Raw genomic sequence first — 14,993 nt, 5'->3', positions numbered from 1 at the left:
TAGTTTGAATTCATTCATTTGATTTAGCCTGTGCTTGCTTTATGGCTAGGCCAAATTTACTTCACTTGAAGATTATAAATTTGATTTACCCCTAATAAAATACAATGGCCAAGGTAAATGCCATATTTGGCGTGTATGTGCAAGTGTATTTTGAATTTCAGGGTTTGTCATTTGCGCCTACAGGATTTATCTCAATCTATAAAATCAGACATTGTAAGATTTCACAACAGTTGTCAAATTTGTTAAGGTTTCTGAAAGGTATACCTACGTACATTGGTAAAGGAAATTGTTTGTAGTTCCCCATTTCCACTGGAGAACACAAGAAACAAAGTGCTTTAAAACTTTGACACCTTGCCACAAATCTAGAGTAGAAAAAAAAAAAATGAGAAAACAATTTTTGAAAAAATCTAATGGCTGTAAATTATTTCTGCCCCTCTGTACCCACACTTGAAAAGCCCTTATGGAATGTGTATCCTGTTCTTGCAGTTGTAGCACAGAATGGGCAAGCATTATATGACATCCATTGTTGTACTAAATTATTCAAACTTCAGTTCTATACAGTTCTGCCTCTAGCCTTGGGAAGTGTCTCACTAGTGTCCCAAATGTGCCCTACACTAGGAAAACATTTCACTAATAATAAAAAAAATTCTGAGGATGCCTTTGGTCAACATGAACAGGGATTTATTGGAATGATTAATTTCTTTTTCCCTATTGGAGAACTCTCAACAGAATGGAATATACTCTTCATCTACTCATTAAAAATGTGCAACTGGGATTTTGCTAAACAAAAAAAACACACACGCAAGAATAAACATAATCATAAAAATAATCATAACAATCATAATAAAGTTCTTCTAATGCCATATCGTGTAAACCATTTCTTGTCTCCATACTAGCACATTTTGCATGTTCTGTGGATTGTGTAAAAAATAAAGACAAATCAACATTGAAAATTTGAAACAGTGCTGTACTCTGCTGTAACATTAGAAGTGTTCATGTTTTTAAATACATTTAATCATATAGCACACCAGTACATAGAACTAGTGTACCACTTGCATTTCTAAACTGCTTGAAGATAATGGGGCCATGCACAGTGTTAATCAGTTGTCATTTTTTTATATATGAGTTGCCACTTTTTCATAAATCAAGCATATTACAGATTTTTTTTTTAGGAAGCATTCTGCCTTGGTTGCAGTCTGGCAGTTTTTGTCATCATTAGCAGTTGGAAAGCTTTATAACGCCAACTCTTTTCAACAAGGGATCTGAAGGTGTCAGTTCATTAAATCGTGCACAGGTTCTATTGTAAATCCTATTTGTATGAGTAAGGTAGCTCAGAGATCAGCTTCCTCCTAAAACACTCACTTGCCTCTTTAGGCTCCACTTCCATGCTTTCATTTTCTTTTCTAGCCATTGTAGTTTGTTCAATTTTCTTTTTCACTATTTTCATATAATCTACAGGTAGTGCGATCTATAACCCTATTTTAAGAGTCATGGCACAGCAAAGTTTTCTCCATCGAGTGAAAAGTGGGTGGGACTAAATTGCAATTACATGTTAATTATCTTAGAAACATTGAGACAAATATAGCACAAGTACAAATATAAACATCATTTTAACCCCTTTTTAAGCACAGCAATGTTTTCAGTTGCTACAATTTACTGAATAGTAGAAAAACATATATTCATTTACATTCCATTTTTCCAGTTTGTCAAGATTCTATCAAGGTCGATACTTTGGTTAAGTTTAATCCGCTTATATATTATATATACGTTTTATAGTAGTTTCTTTTCATTATGCTCCCCAACATGCTAAAAAAAGTCCCCCCTAATCAAACCAAAGATTAAGCTGGGCTCAGAAAAGGAAAAGACACTCCTTAACATCCATCAGCCAGAGACTGAGATAGGCAATATCTTGCTCCACCATCTAATGAACATAATGAGACTGTATATAGTGATAGAGTGGGAAGATCTTGCATTATTGTTGCAAATGTAAGGCTGGAGTTCCATTTTAAATGGTGATCATTCAATTTAACCATATGACAAAAATAACCACTTTAGTTTTATCATGTTATACACAGCATTGCATACCTAATTGTGGGTCCTGGTCATTCTAAAATGACATTCTACTGGGATGTTTCTTTTCTCCTGTGTCTCCTATTCCTCTTAAATGCATTTAACTGAGAAAGTGCCATGCCACAGATTTAGATTTACACGAAGGACCATATCATTTACTTTTTCTCACGTGTGCAAATTCCTTCATTTCTGAGTACAATTAATTCTGTACCATATCTACTCCTAGCTCAGACCATAACCCTTAGTAACAGAATTGCCTTCTGGCACAGAACTCCATAGAGGCAGACCCCCCATCAGTGTAGAACCCCTTGATAACAGACCCCCTACCCTTTACTCCATATGCAGCCAGTGATAGCTCAGCCAATGCAACCATTACTGTAACTTGTACAACAACTGACAGAGGAAATCTACCACTTCACACCTTTACGTTACAAGGAGGTAATTACACCTTACAAAGGAGATGAGTAGTGGAAGATTTCCTCTGTCAGAATCAGCTGTGACTAACTGCATCTGTGGTCCCTTTCTGCTAGTGGCCATGAGGGCCCCTATGATTTTCCATCAGAATGGCAACCTCTGTGACCCATGTTTGTACTCAATTACCAAGAACAAAAAAAAAGCCTTTTAGCAGCTCCTTCTGTGTACCTGTATTGTAGAAAATATACATCACCTGAAAATGTCACATGTGGTAGGATTGCAATTTCATTTACCTATTCGAACCAAAAATCATGTTTCTCATCTATTTTGTTGCATACCTGATATATCCGCAGTACAATGATTTATGCCTTCTGTGGTTTTCAAGACTTCTAGATTAAATGAATCAGAACATCAGTGTTAGCAATACCTACATTGTACTTCACTTTCATGTTACATATAGTACAAGAATTATAGAAATAAATCTATTAAAATGCATTTCACTCTACAATTACAACACATGAGAATGTGTGAGAAGCATGATCATATAAGGAATACTCCAAAAATCAACTTTGACCTCTTGATTCTGACTTTTTCCAAGCTGACCTCGAACAAGATTGCAGACCAGGTGGTTTTATTTTGTTGCACAGATTATACCAGCTACATGTTTGTGCTCAGTGACTCTTCATGACAATTAGGTAGTCTTAGTTTAAGTGAAGGTTAAAAACTGTATTTTGCGCATGACAAGTCTTTTCTGTGACTTTTGTTCCAGTACATAATTTGTCAGCAGATTTCTTCACTTCACCCAGGGGAAACAAGGATTGTGGGGCCATCTTGGCAACCAAAGCTCATGTTCTGAATGCACATCACAGCTTTATTGCTGGATACCTGAAGCAATCAGACAGGTAGGAGAGGTCATTGCAGAGTAATCCTGGGATTTTACCGGCATGAATATAGAAATAGAGACCATTGCATCACCACATTAAATTAGTAAAGTTATATTACCAAATATTGCTCCAACAATGGACAATTTAGTCATTTAAAATACATTTATATCAAAACACTTATTCACACATTTTGGTAGGTCAAATCCTCCCATATGAATACAGTTTAATATAGGGACACTGTTCCACCGTTTATAATTCCATAATTCCACTGTTTATATGTAATGAGCCAGTTTATATGTATTGATGTTTGTTCAGTTTAGCATTTGAGCTTCAGCAAAGTTATATTTGAGAGACCTCCAAGGATACAGTTAATTCACTATTCATACCCCATACAATACAAAGATTTTCCCAATTTCATTCCATCCAATTAGAAAAGCACAGGCTTTGACTGTTTTGAATTTCACATTGACAAACTGGAAGACTACATTGCTTATCTTTACAAAATATATGCAGAGCCATACGAAATTTAGCTACCTCTGTAACTCAGCCTCAACCTCAGAAACTTCTCTCTATCTTTTCTAAACAGACTGTAGCTGCTCAGAAAAAAGTTATTAGGCATGAATTTAAAAAAAAACAGATTTCTATAAAACTCACAAGATTTCTATTAAACTAACATCATTATCTTTTCTATTTGAAGCCTGCATAGATTTTTCTCCAGGTCTTTATCTTTTTGAGCAACTTCAGCACAAAGAAAAAAAAAGCACTGGCTCACTTAAATCCCTGACTTACTGGAGCAAGACAGTAATACAGTAAAACTCACATTTTGTACTGGCACAGCAGCCTGGTTTTATTATTTATTTTGCTTGTTGTTCTTTGTTCTTTTCTTTTTTTTCTTTGGTTTGAGGTCCAGAACAATTTCATCAACATTTGTATCTTTGACTTATCTATGCAAGTTATATAATTTGCAATGTACTGCTAAAATAGTATAGTGGTATCTACCGATATAAGGCAGGAAGTGTTCATCGTTTATTGTATTTGGTATGATCTTAATACCCCACTGCTGTTTGTGACTAGTTAGTATAGTCTCAGTTATACACTCACTTTCTCCTCATGATAGTCCGTTTTTAGTCAGTCATCTTCCAGACGAGGCTTAGCACTTCTGGAGATACTTATAAGACTAATATATCTAATGTACTTTGCTTATTGAAAGTAAAATCACATTGGATCTATCTTCCGTGTTTTTGGAAGAGTTAAACTGGCTAAAGATAATTCAGCATGTGGGCATATCATTTGCTAAGACTAGGCTTAGGAGGTATGTTAATGCATAAAGCAGTATAGTGAAACAGCACACATATAGCAAAGAGTTTGTCATGCGGAGCTCTGTTCCAAGCTTTGAGATCACACTGAGTTCCTTGCTCAATATCAATGCCTTATTAAATAGCACATCTATGCATCACCTCCACAGGGGAAACCCTGGGCATGAGTTTTGTGGACCAGGAAACCCTCACTATTTTACCTGGTCAGGCTCCAGACCCCACTTCTAGTTCTAGAGAAACTAGCTCTCTAAGCATATGCAATAGGATTCAAACACATTAAATTATACCTTCTATCTGGTTAGCAATTGTTCTCCACACCTTTTCCATGTCATCTTCATTTGTTTGCATTCCCATGTCTTTGTGTATCACCAGATGGTAGAGTGTATCTAATATTTTTTGGCATGTAGTACATAAATAGGAAGCTCCTATATAGGAAATAGGATATGTAAGTTTCTGTATTACAAATGCATTAGTAAAAATAGGCTAATGATAATCTTTAAATAAGTAACATTCAATATCAAACTCAGTGGAGAAGTTCATACCTCAACAACATTTGTAAGGGACCAAAAGGGACAAATGAAAAAGCAGTGGAGAAATAGTGGGCATGGTTAAGTGGGTGGGGCATGGTCAGGTGTGGCTATAATATAATAGCTAGTAATAAAACTTTACAGCTACATGGGAATAAAGCCTATGTATAAAAAGGTAAAGTGTAAAAATATCTATAATACTTACTTTTGCAGGATTCTTTGCTGCATTGTGCACAGGGCATCCCATTCCTAAGGCGACCGCTTTAGCTGCCTTAAGCCCTGTAATTCTAAGTCTCCCTGCTGTGCACAGCATGGCTTTCTCTGCACCAGTTTCAACCCTCTGTGCCATCAAGTCACTGTAAATACTGTATTATGTCAGACGCCTTCAGGCCAAAGTCCACCAATAACCAATACAGAGCATGGGTGCCAACCCAGTAAGAGCTCTAACACTGACACGCATGCTCCACCATTCTTGTTGACATTATATCACACACCCTCTGGGGTCATTTAAAGAACTGATGTAGTTTTTCTTTTTTTTTTGTGCACAACCAGTCAGAGTTAGACACATGGTAGCAGCAGCATTTTTCTCCTCATCTATACAGGAAAATTTTACAGTCATGTGGACTGAGATCATGGTTGGATTATGGCATGGAAGGGGGTTTTGTTAAAACTGCTTCGTGGGCCTTAAGGTTTTGTAGATTATGGCATGGAGGTCTTATGGCTGGGATGTGGACCTAGGTCAATTATGGATTATGTCATTATGGGGAGGGGGGTTTTATGGCTGGAATTTACACCTCGGTGTTATGGATTAGGTTCCACTTAAATGAGCATGCAACAACAGTAAGGATTTTGTTATTGAAAATCGTAATCACATCCACATACTGCAGCTGCAGCACATAGTTTGGTCCCATTTTTCAGCTTTGCCTTAGGCCCTGCGTTTTCTTGAGACACCCCTGGTTGTGTATATGTGCCCACAATGATCCATCCAGTGATAAGAGCTGCTCTACAATGTCACTGCTCTCCACTCTGAATTCCTTCTTGGATAGATCATCCATCATGGGCTCCTATACACAAGGTTGACCGCTAAAGTTGAAAGAGTGAGGAGGGATGAGGGAAATGATTTACACAAGTTAAAATTTTAAATTGGGCCAATCAGCTTCATTCCAAGACTCTCCAATTAGTAACTCCCATTATTTGTTCGGCATGTGTGAGTTAAGACATGGACAGTCCTGCCCATAATTATCATTACCTTTGACTGTTCAAACAGCTTCCTGTCACAGGATGCATGTGTGGGTTGGATGTGTTAGAATGTGTCTAAGAAGGTTACAGTACTTTTAATTCTATTAGAAAACAGGCAAAAAAAGCTGACAGTTTACATTTTTATGTTGACCTTAGATCTCGAAGTTACACGTCAGAAAGGTTTGAAAAAGATAAATGTAAATGTCAAAAAAATTCAAAACATATCTTAAGCTGATTTCTTACCTTTGTACAAGAAAGATATTAAATCCTTGAAAACATCTATAATACATAATAAAATATTAAAAAAAATGATATACTGTGTAATATATATTTTTACACCTGCCGTAAAACTTCAGTTCATACTTCATACTATAAACATACTTACCAAGAAGTAATCTATGAGCAAGGTGGGGAACAGTATCCCCAAACGCACTGCCCCACAATCCTGAGGGGAACAAAAACAACACAATATTGATTGCAAATTGTTAGCAGCCCACTACAATACCATCCGAAATGAGTTTAATTTTTGGTAGCCCATACATTTGAATAGGCATTACACAACACATAATACACATAATAATGCAACACCAAGATTTACAGATGCTAATGGCCCCTATAGCTCACAAAGTTATTACAAGGGTTCCCCATGTTAAAGGTCGAGAAAAACTGTTAGACCAAACAGGCTAGCTGCCTCCCCCTTCCTACTCTGTCCCCGTGGATCATGTCAGGTACCAACTACATTTGTCAGACTTGTGTCAGGTCTGTAACGAAATCTGACCCTGGAATTAACATATCACAAAGTCAGATGTATTTATAACATACTCATATAGGAAGATTAGTGGGGTCATATGTAAAAGCTGTGAAGTGGGTAGCGGCTGTACACCTAATGGACTGAAGGAACAATTATACGCTTTTACTAGCAATATGTGATTTTTATTCCAGGGACATATTTGATTATATACGCATTTTTATTGTACTTTAACAAAGCTGTTTTTAGAAAGTTGATAAAAAGTGACGCTTTCTTAATGATAGACATCAATGCTGTTTTTTTCTTCAATATTAGGCACCAATACCACCCAAAAAAAAAAACAAATTTTTTAAATGTTCTTACTAGCAATCACAATTTGCCCTTGATAAAAAATCCAAGATACTTATACTTACCTATTTTCAGAACACAATCTCCCTACAAAAACGTCCTGTTCACTTGCTGCTCTGTAAATGCTGTTTGAGTTTTTGAAAGAGGTATCTATGTGGAGACTGAATGTATTGTTTACTACAGGCAGTAAGGCTGTGGACTGATTTCTCCAACAGACCTCTATATTAACAAAATCTTTATTGCAGTGCTGAGACATGACACTTTTCCTGTAGTGCCCTAAGAAGTAGTAATCTGTGTTAGGAATGACGCTGTTCTGTAATAATTAGTCACTTGTCACACAAGTTCACAGTTCAACCAAGTCTGCATCATATTGCCTTTTCACAGGTCAACTTTAACCAATTCAGACACCAACATATCTACCAACAATTGTGTGACGGTCAGTGGCAAGGTGCATGTGACCAATAAGCATTGACAAAATCATGTATCCTTTACAGGAAACTAGGTAAATCCAGCATCAACAAGCTCCAAGGTGAATATTTCTATTGGTGGAGGATTAAGAATTTCTCCCACCAGTGCCATTTTCAGGTCAACCTTTTCTTGCACCACTGCCAACCCCCCATCCCATCTTCCATCTATTCCCAAGGACACAATTTCTACATTGTCAACCAATTTTGAATTTAAACAAACAAATATTTCCACAAAGTGTACTGTGCAACCAAGGAATAAGTTGCCATGCTTTTCCTAAACCATTCAACCTAGATTGAGGCACACAGAACAAAGGATTCAGAGGCCTTTACAGACCCAAGTGAAAATGGACCCGCTTTGCTTGGTTTAATAACCCATTTAAGACTGCATTTTAGTTAAATCAAATAGGTAGACAGTACAGAGAGATATGTTGTATTGAAGTATTGACACTGGCATAATGTACAGTTCAGAAAATTCAGAGGCCATTCAATGACAGGTATAGTGTACAACAACCCAAATTCAGACAAGAAATTAAGTACTAGTGTAGACTGTTCTCTCGGGGGTGAAGAGAAAAAAAATGTGATAAAAAGGTGTGGTTGATTTTCTCCCAAAGTAAATTTTTTTCTATATAAAATTCTATCTCAACTTTCGCCTAGTCATGTTCATGCCAATATTCACTTTAAAGTCAGTGTATGCAAGGTTTGGCTAATTTATGTGCATAGTGTTAAAGTTAATAATTATTTCTGATCCAGCTCACCCCCAAGATATGTTAGGTCCCTTTCAGCTTGCTTCTCCAATAAACTTCCTCCTTTAAACTTACTGCCTAGGTGTTCAGTCTTTACATAGGCATTGTATGCAGGAAATCCAGACAAGTGTGGCGTAAACTCAAACCAAGATCCTAAAAAGAGTATTCTCAGGTTAATATACATCCAGGAATGTTTATTTTTCATACATTTATTCACTTTATACTAATTCGCTTAAAAAATCCTTACATAACAGGAATAATTTCTCATAAAATCAAACTTTTTTGAACATACTTAAATCCTTTTTTAGTAATTTTTCCCTTTCCACAGCAGAATAGATTGGGTATGGGTGTGTGCCATTTTCACATGCGACCTTGTGACCAGATAGCTTTCCTGTATTAATCTGCAGAAGATGAGAGGAAAAAACAAAACACTAAAATGTTGTCATGTATCTGCAAGCACATAAGGTAGCTGGTTTTCAGCTCTTATATATTATTCCAAATTTTATGTTGTAAGGTGGATGGTACAAGCCAAGATGGCAGACTAAGATAATCCAGAAGCATACAAAAATCCAGCATGTTATGTCTGTCAAGTCATTGATATCTGGAGATCAATTTGTAATAGGCATATAAAATGACTATAAAAGCTGATCAGATTACCAAGGCAGCGGTTATATTTTACAATTGGACTTCAAGCTCTACAATATGGTTTTGATGGTTTCATTACTTACACTGGGCTGACATCTTGGGTTGATGATCGCTTAAACCTAGGCATCCATTTATTTTTTTGTGGTTACATCCAGGAACATCTCCATGTGTGATGCCTTGTTATTAATGGTCAATGGCACTTCAACAAACAGTATATTACACGCCAATGCAGACCAGTACACATAGTGCACATACATGCAGTCTGCTGTTTTAGCAAAACTAATACATGTTCATCAATTGGTCCTTTAGGTGAGTGGGCAGGCCATAAATTTGCCACCTTTAAGTAGCAAAACAAAGATAAAAATTGGACCAAATTATAAAGCTATGTATTATTAGCCTTTATTTTTGCAGTGAACCAGCAGTCAGTGCTCGATTTAAAGTTTGCCTAGGGGCATAAACACTATATAATATAAAACTATATTATGGGTGGCGCCACCACACTAATATTAGGTTTAAAATCATAGATTTTGAGATATAAAATGTCATAAAACACAAATACGCTTCTGTTGTAAGAAGACTTAGATGAGCAATAAAATCTAATTGTTGAAAGCAAGGACTACTGAAGGGACTTTTGGCAACATTCATAGACAATTTCAACAAAAAACAATATGATTCTTATTTAAATATTTCTTTTAATCTAAATTGTTATAAAATATTAAAATTACATAAACAATTCCAAAACATTGAAACAAATAAATATAAATAACACAGACACATGACCTCTACGCATTTCGTGGAGCTCTATAGTTGAAAGGATATATACATTACAAACAATTCTATCCAACATAATAAAATCCATATCTTGTATCAACACATCAACAAATACGTCTTATTTAAGCCTATTTGAAAATCTAGAGAGCTGACACACTTTTGAAATATACCTACAGTAGAGTGACTATCAATTTATTGATACTGGTACGTTTATTTTAAACATAGTTAAGTAAGTGCTTTTTTCATTTAATGCAAATAAATAAGACATTTGAGTCTCAAAGAGGTTCCAGGGTGGATATTGATGCTTCATTCCTTGCTATCTCATCCATTTTTGCTCTATAACCTCTATACATGTGAAGGGAGTTTTCAAAATAAATTGGTAGTTATTATAATTCTCTATATAGATGTGTTGATACAAGATATGGATTTTATGGTATATTATGTTGGATAGAATTGTTTGTAATGTATATATCCTTTTAATTATAGAGCTGATTCCTCCTGGTGGGCTAGTTCCACGAAACGCGTAGAGGTCATGTGTCTGTGTTATTTATATTTGTTTGAGTTAATGCTATAGTATTTTTTATGTAATATAAATGTTTTATAAGAATTTACATAAAAATATATATTCAAATAAGAATCATATTGTTTTTTGTTGAAAGTACTCCTTTTTTGTTAAGTACTCCTTGCTTTCAACAATGTTTGTCTATAGCGGGATGTGGCAAGTATATTTTGTCTAAGGTATGGTTGTTCCATGTTTCTCTTGATTGAATGCAATAAAATCTTTTGACAATGGTTTAACTTACACTCTAAATCCAAAGACAGTTTAGATGCTTAGTATGTGTTGTGTTGCTTTAAATAATGGTGCACCAAGGTCCTATCCATCCATTTGATTAAGTTTTGTTTTGAGGGACCATTTAATGTTACCTTCAGGAATAAATGGGGTTGTGATAGACATGTGCGGTATGAAGAAAAGTTGGCTGGTACCATGTCAGAGAAAAGATCACCGCATGAGGGCTTAGGTCAAGTATTATTACAAAACATTGACATAAGTAATACAGATCTAAAGATACTTTGGGGTTTTAAACTAGACAAAACCTGTCTTTTTTCTGGTGTGTACTTACTATATTGGTCATTTTGAAAATCACTCCATAAGCCCAAATATCGGTCAATGAATACATTTCTTCCAATAATCTCTCTTTCATCATCTTCAATATTTCATCCCATTTTCGTTCGGTCTCCTTTTTCAGCTGTTTACATAACTGTCTCTCCAGATTTTGAATGCATGAAAATTCTGTCCAGTTTTCATTTGAATACAGAAATGACATACACCTGGAAAGTTAAAGTAATTGACTTTTTATTAATTTTATAAATTTTTTTAATATTAATATTTTATTTTATTAATTTTATAATTATTTTTTATTGATTGGTTCAGCGCATTTGGCTGAAATGAAAATACGGCCAAAAATGAAAGGCACATAACTACATGGACAAATGCATTATTACAGTGGTATGTTGGAGAGATAGTGAAAGCAAGGGGGAAATATGGAGTTTAAGCACGGCTGTTAGTTGTAAGCCTAACAGCTCATAGGGTTTGGTGTGTAGGTGGGAGACAGATCAGCTGTGGTAGGGATAAACTTAGTTTCTTTCCGGTAAGCTTTTCTTAAAATTCCAAGGGGTAACAAAGAACTAGTTAGTTAGATATGCAACTTTGTTGTAAAGAATGCACATACCATGTTGATCCAGATGTCCCAGCAACATATGTAACAACATCTAAAAGTTTTAGTTCAGACAATTTTGAAAGAGTACCCTGCAAACCAACCATGGCACGGAGTCCACCACCAGAACCCAACACAGCAATTACGGGAGGTTTGAAATTCTACAGGAGAGAAAAAAAGTTTTAGATCTTTGCATTGGACGGAAATGAAGAACATAAATCAGAATGTACAAGGTTATTTATCCCAAACCAATTTCTTTAGCATGCCTACATAAAATAATATGGGGGGGGGGGGGGGTAGATTTTCACTTTGTACTTTGTACACTGTTTTAAAATGTTGAAAACTTTTACCTGTATATCATCTTTGCCTAAAGCCACAGTTACTTTTTTCTTCCTTGCTTTCACTGATACAGTTTCTCCTGATCTGTTGCAAAGAAAACGTGAAAAAAAATACAGAATAAATACACTTTTCAGGAAAAATAAAGCAAAACTATTTTTACATGGCCTACAATTAGTTTTCTTGTTCTCAACTTCAAAGAAGAAAATTCAATTTAAAAAACTTATTTATGGTAAAAAAAATAAAATAATACATGGTATTTACATTGCAATTGCATGCCACCAACACACCAACCACCGAATGCCCCATCGCATTTATGAACTTTCCTTCCATTACAAATGATGAATTCTTAATTTAATGGTAAATTAATTGTAAATTATTTTATTAAATGTGTGTGTTTGTGTAACAAAACTTTTTTTGTTTTACAGGTTTCCCCAATGACAGGATGATTTCCAGGGCTGCAATGAACACAGCCCTGAGAATCCTCCTGACAGTGAGGGATCGCAGGGTACTAGGGGTTAAATGAGGAAAAGCCTCTCCATTCAGCCCTAGTGCTCTGTGATTGGCTGAGGTTTTACATTTCTCAGCCATTCAGCACTAGACATGAATGGGGAGAGACTTGTGCCTATTCATCTCTAGTGCTTTGTGATTGGCTGAGAAATAGGAAACCCTGATGACAGCTCAAGCATCATCAGGATTTCCCTTTCCTCAGCCAATCAGGGAGCAGAGCAGTCAGGGGAGCTCTGCTGACAGCTCTGCTCCCCTGATTATTCCCGCAGCCCTAGAGGAGCTGTGACATGTGTTCTGTATCTGTAATACATGTCACATCTCCTCTAGTGCTACGTTCAAACGATTGTATCTAGCGTGTGGTGGATTATATTTGAACGATTGTATTTTTCCTCCCATTGACATTAATGGTGTTGGGCTTTGATATTAGACCACCCGAATAATTTTGCTCTATTCGACCGAATAGCTGACGAATAGTTGACGAATCGAATAGTGAGCTATTCGACCAACACTAGTTATAACATCTGACTGACCGCAATTAACCGAATAAATTATTTTTCAAATATCCAGGTACAACCATCACATTACCATAGTCAGAATCAGTTCAACAATACCAGAGGGTAGAGCTATAAAAGTTCACAGTATCAAACAAATTAGGGGGCATGCACAGTATTTTTTTATTAAGCTGTATAGTAAGGTACCAAGCTGGCGACCATGCAATCTAATTTTGACAAAGTAAAATAATAATAAAAAAATGATAATAATAATAATAATACATTCTGCATGTAAAGGCTAATGTTTAAGTCAGTGTGGTTTGCATAAAATGTCAATAATAATATTAGTGAAAAAGGTTTAAAATCCCCAACACAGATCCCTGTTGCAAGAATTATTTATTTATAGAAGAAAAATGTGTAAAAGCAAAAAAAAAAAAAAACAAAAAACACAATCTCTATATACAGTGTTAAAACTAAGCTTTACTTACTCTGAACTACTCTCAGGCCATTCTACAATGTCACCATTTTCTTCTGAGAGCACAAAAGACATGTTTTGTTCAAATAGGTGTTATGGTTTCCTCTCAGTGGTCTGAATTCTTTTATGCATATACCACAAGCACCTCGGAGAGTGATCAATGATGACACAGAGACAAATATTCACTGATCAACTTCTCAACTTTTTTGTTGGTAACAAGTGTTTTTATACATATTCAAAAGTGATTATATTAGGCATATAAAAGATATAAATGACTCACATAGATAACCTGTAAAAATTTGGCAATAACAAGATCATAACCATAAAACTTTAAAATGATATTTTCTATTAAAGCCTTGTTCTTTATTTCCTTTTCCTATTCTGAATAACCATAAAGCATATCCAATAAAATTTCATGAAGAGTCATAGAAGTTTGAGTCATATTGTTTGGCAACTGCACAAGTGAATTTTTATAATTGATTGCGATCATACAGGGCTGCTATAGGTGTTCCTATTATAGAGGCATATAGAGCAATATATTCAGATATAGAGAGCATGGGAACCGACAATCACTGTATAAAGAATGTACCAGGGAGCGTGTAGATGGATTGTTCCTATGAGGGTAAGATATACTGTTTTTCCTGACTCTCTATAATACTTCATTCTTGTCATTTTTTTTGTAAATCATGTTGTAGTATAACATTTATGTCACATAAAATATTGGGACTTCATAACAGCTCTGTGGAACACTCCACGACAATAGGCAGAACCACAATTACCATGCTACATTTTGGCTATGACCCCAAAACATTCTAATTCACTCTAATTTACCTAGCACTATGCTTTTGCTTTAACTCAGTCAAATGAGCCTGTCTGCTAAGCATTATTGCATCAATGTTGTAAAACATCTATGCCGCGTTTTCACTGTGATTATATTTTCAATCAATTCTAAATGCTGGAAACACAAGAAAACACAATAAATAAAATGTGGGAAAATGTCCCACAGCTAACGCTACAACAGGCATAGAGCAATGGGAGCAGAGAGGCTGTAAGCCCCAGCAGCCAATGGCAGCGCAGGACTGAATCAAACATTACTCTGCTCATTAGCCTCAGCACGAATGCCCCTTCAGCGGCACAGTCTCAGAGCAGAGAATGCAGAGGGACCATTCACAACCAAAGGGTAGCCAGGCATGCCCAGGCTGCAGAGCAGAGGACTGACAGCTATTTGCCCGATATTGCCTGCTGCTGCAAGCCATGCCAATCAAGAGAATAAACAGAATGTGCTGTCCTGCAA

The 14,993-nt window shown here is 35.9% G+C and overlaps 1 long non-coding RNA gene across 1 annotated transcript; it reads right to left on the bottom strand.

Annotated features, from left to right (window-relative positions):
- Nucleotides 1–11,420: 11,420 nt before the first annotated feature.
- Nucleotides 11,421–12,310, bottom strand: LOC140332521 (uncharacterized). The gene is made up of 3 exons (XR_011921153.1): nt 12,238–12,310; nt 11,903–12,048; nt 11,421–11,501 (listed from the first exon to the last, which is right to left on the bottom strand). It is a non-coding gene; the product is annotated as an uncharacterized lncRNA (long non-coding RNA).
- Nucleotides 12,311–14,993: the final 2,683 nt, after the last annotated feature.

This window comes from Pyxicephalus adspersus, chromosome 6 (genome assembly GCF_032062135.1).
Source record: "Pyxicephalus adspersus chromosome 6, UCB_Pads_2.0, whole genome shotgun sequence".
In the NCBI taxonomy this organism is placed as follows: Eukaryota; Metazoa; Chordata; class Amphibia; order Anura; family Pyxicephalidae; genus Pyxicephalus; species Pyxicephalus adspersus.
The sequence above is the reverse complement of the archived record's forward strand: the minus strand, read 5'-3'. Positions and strand labels throughout refer to the sequence as shown.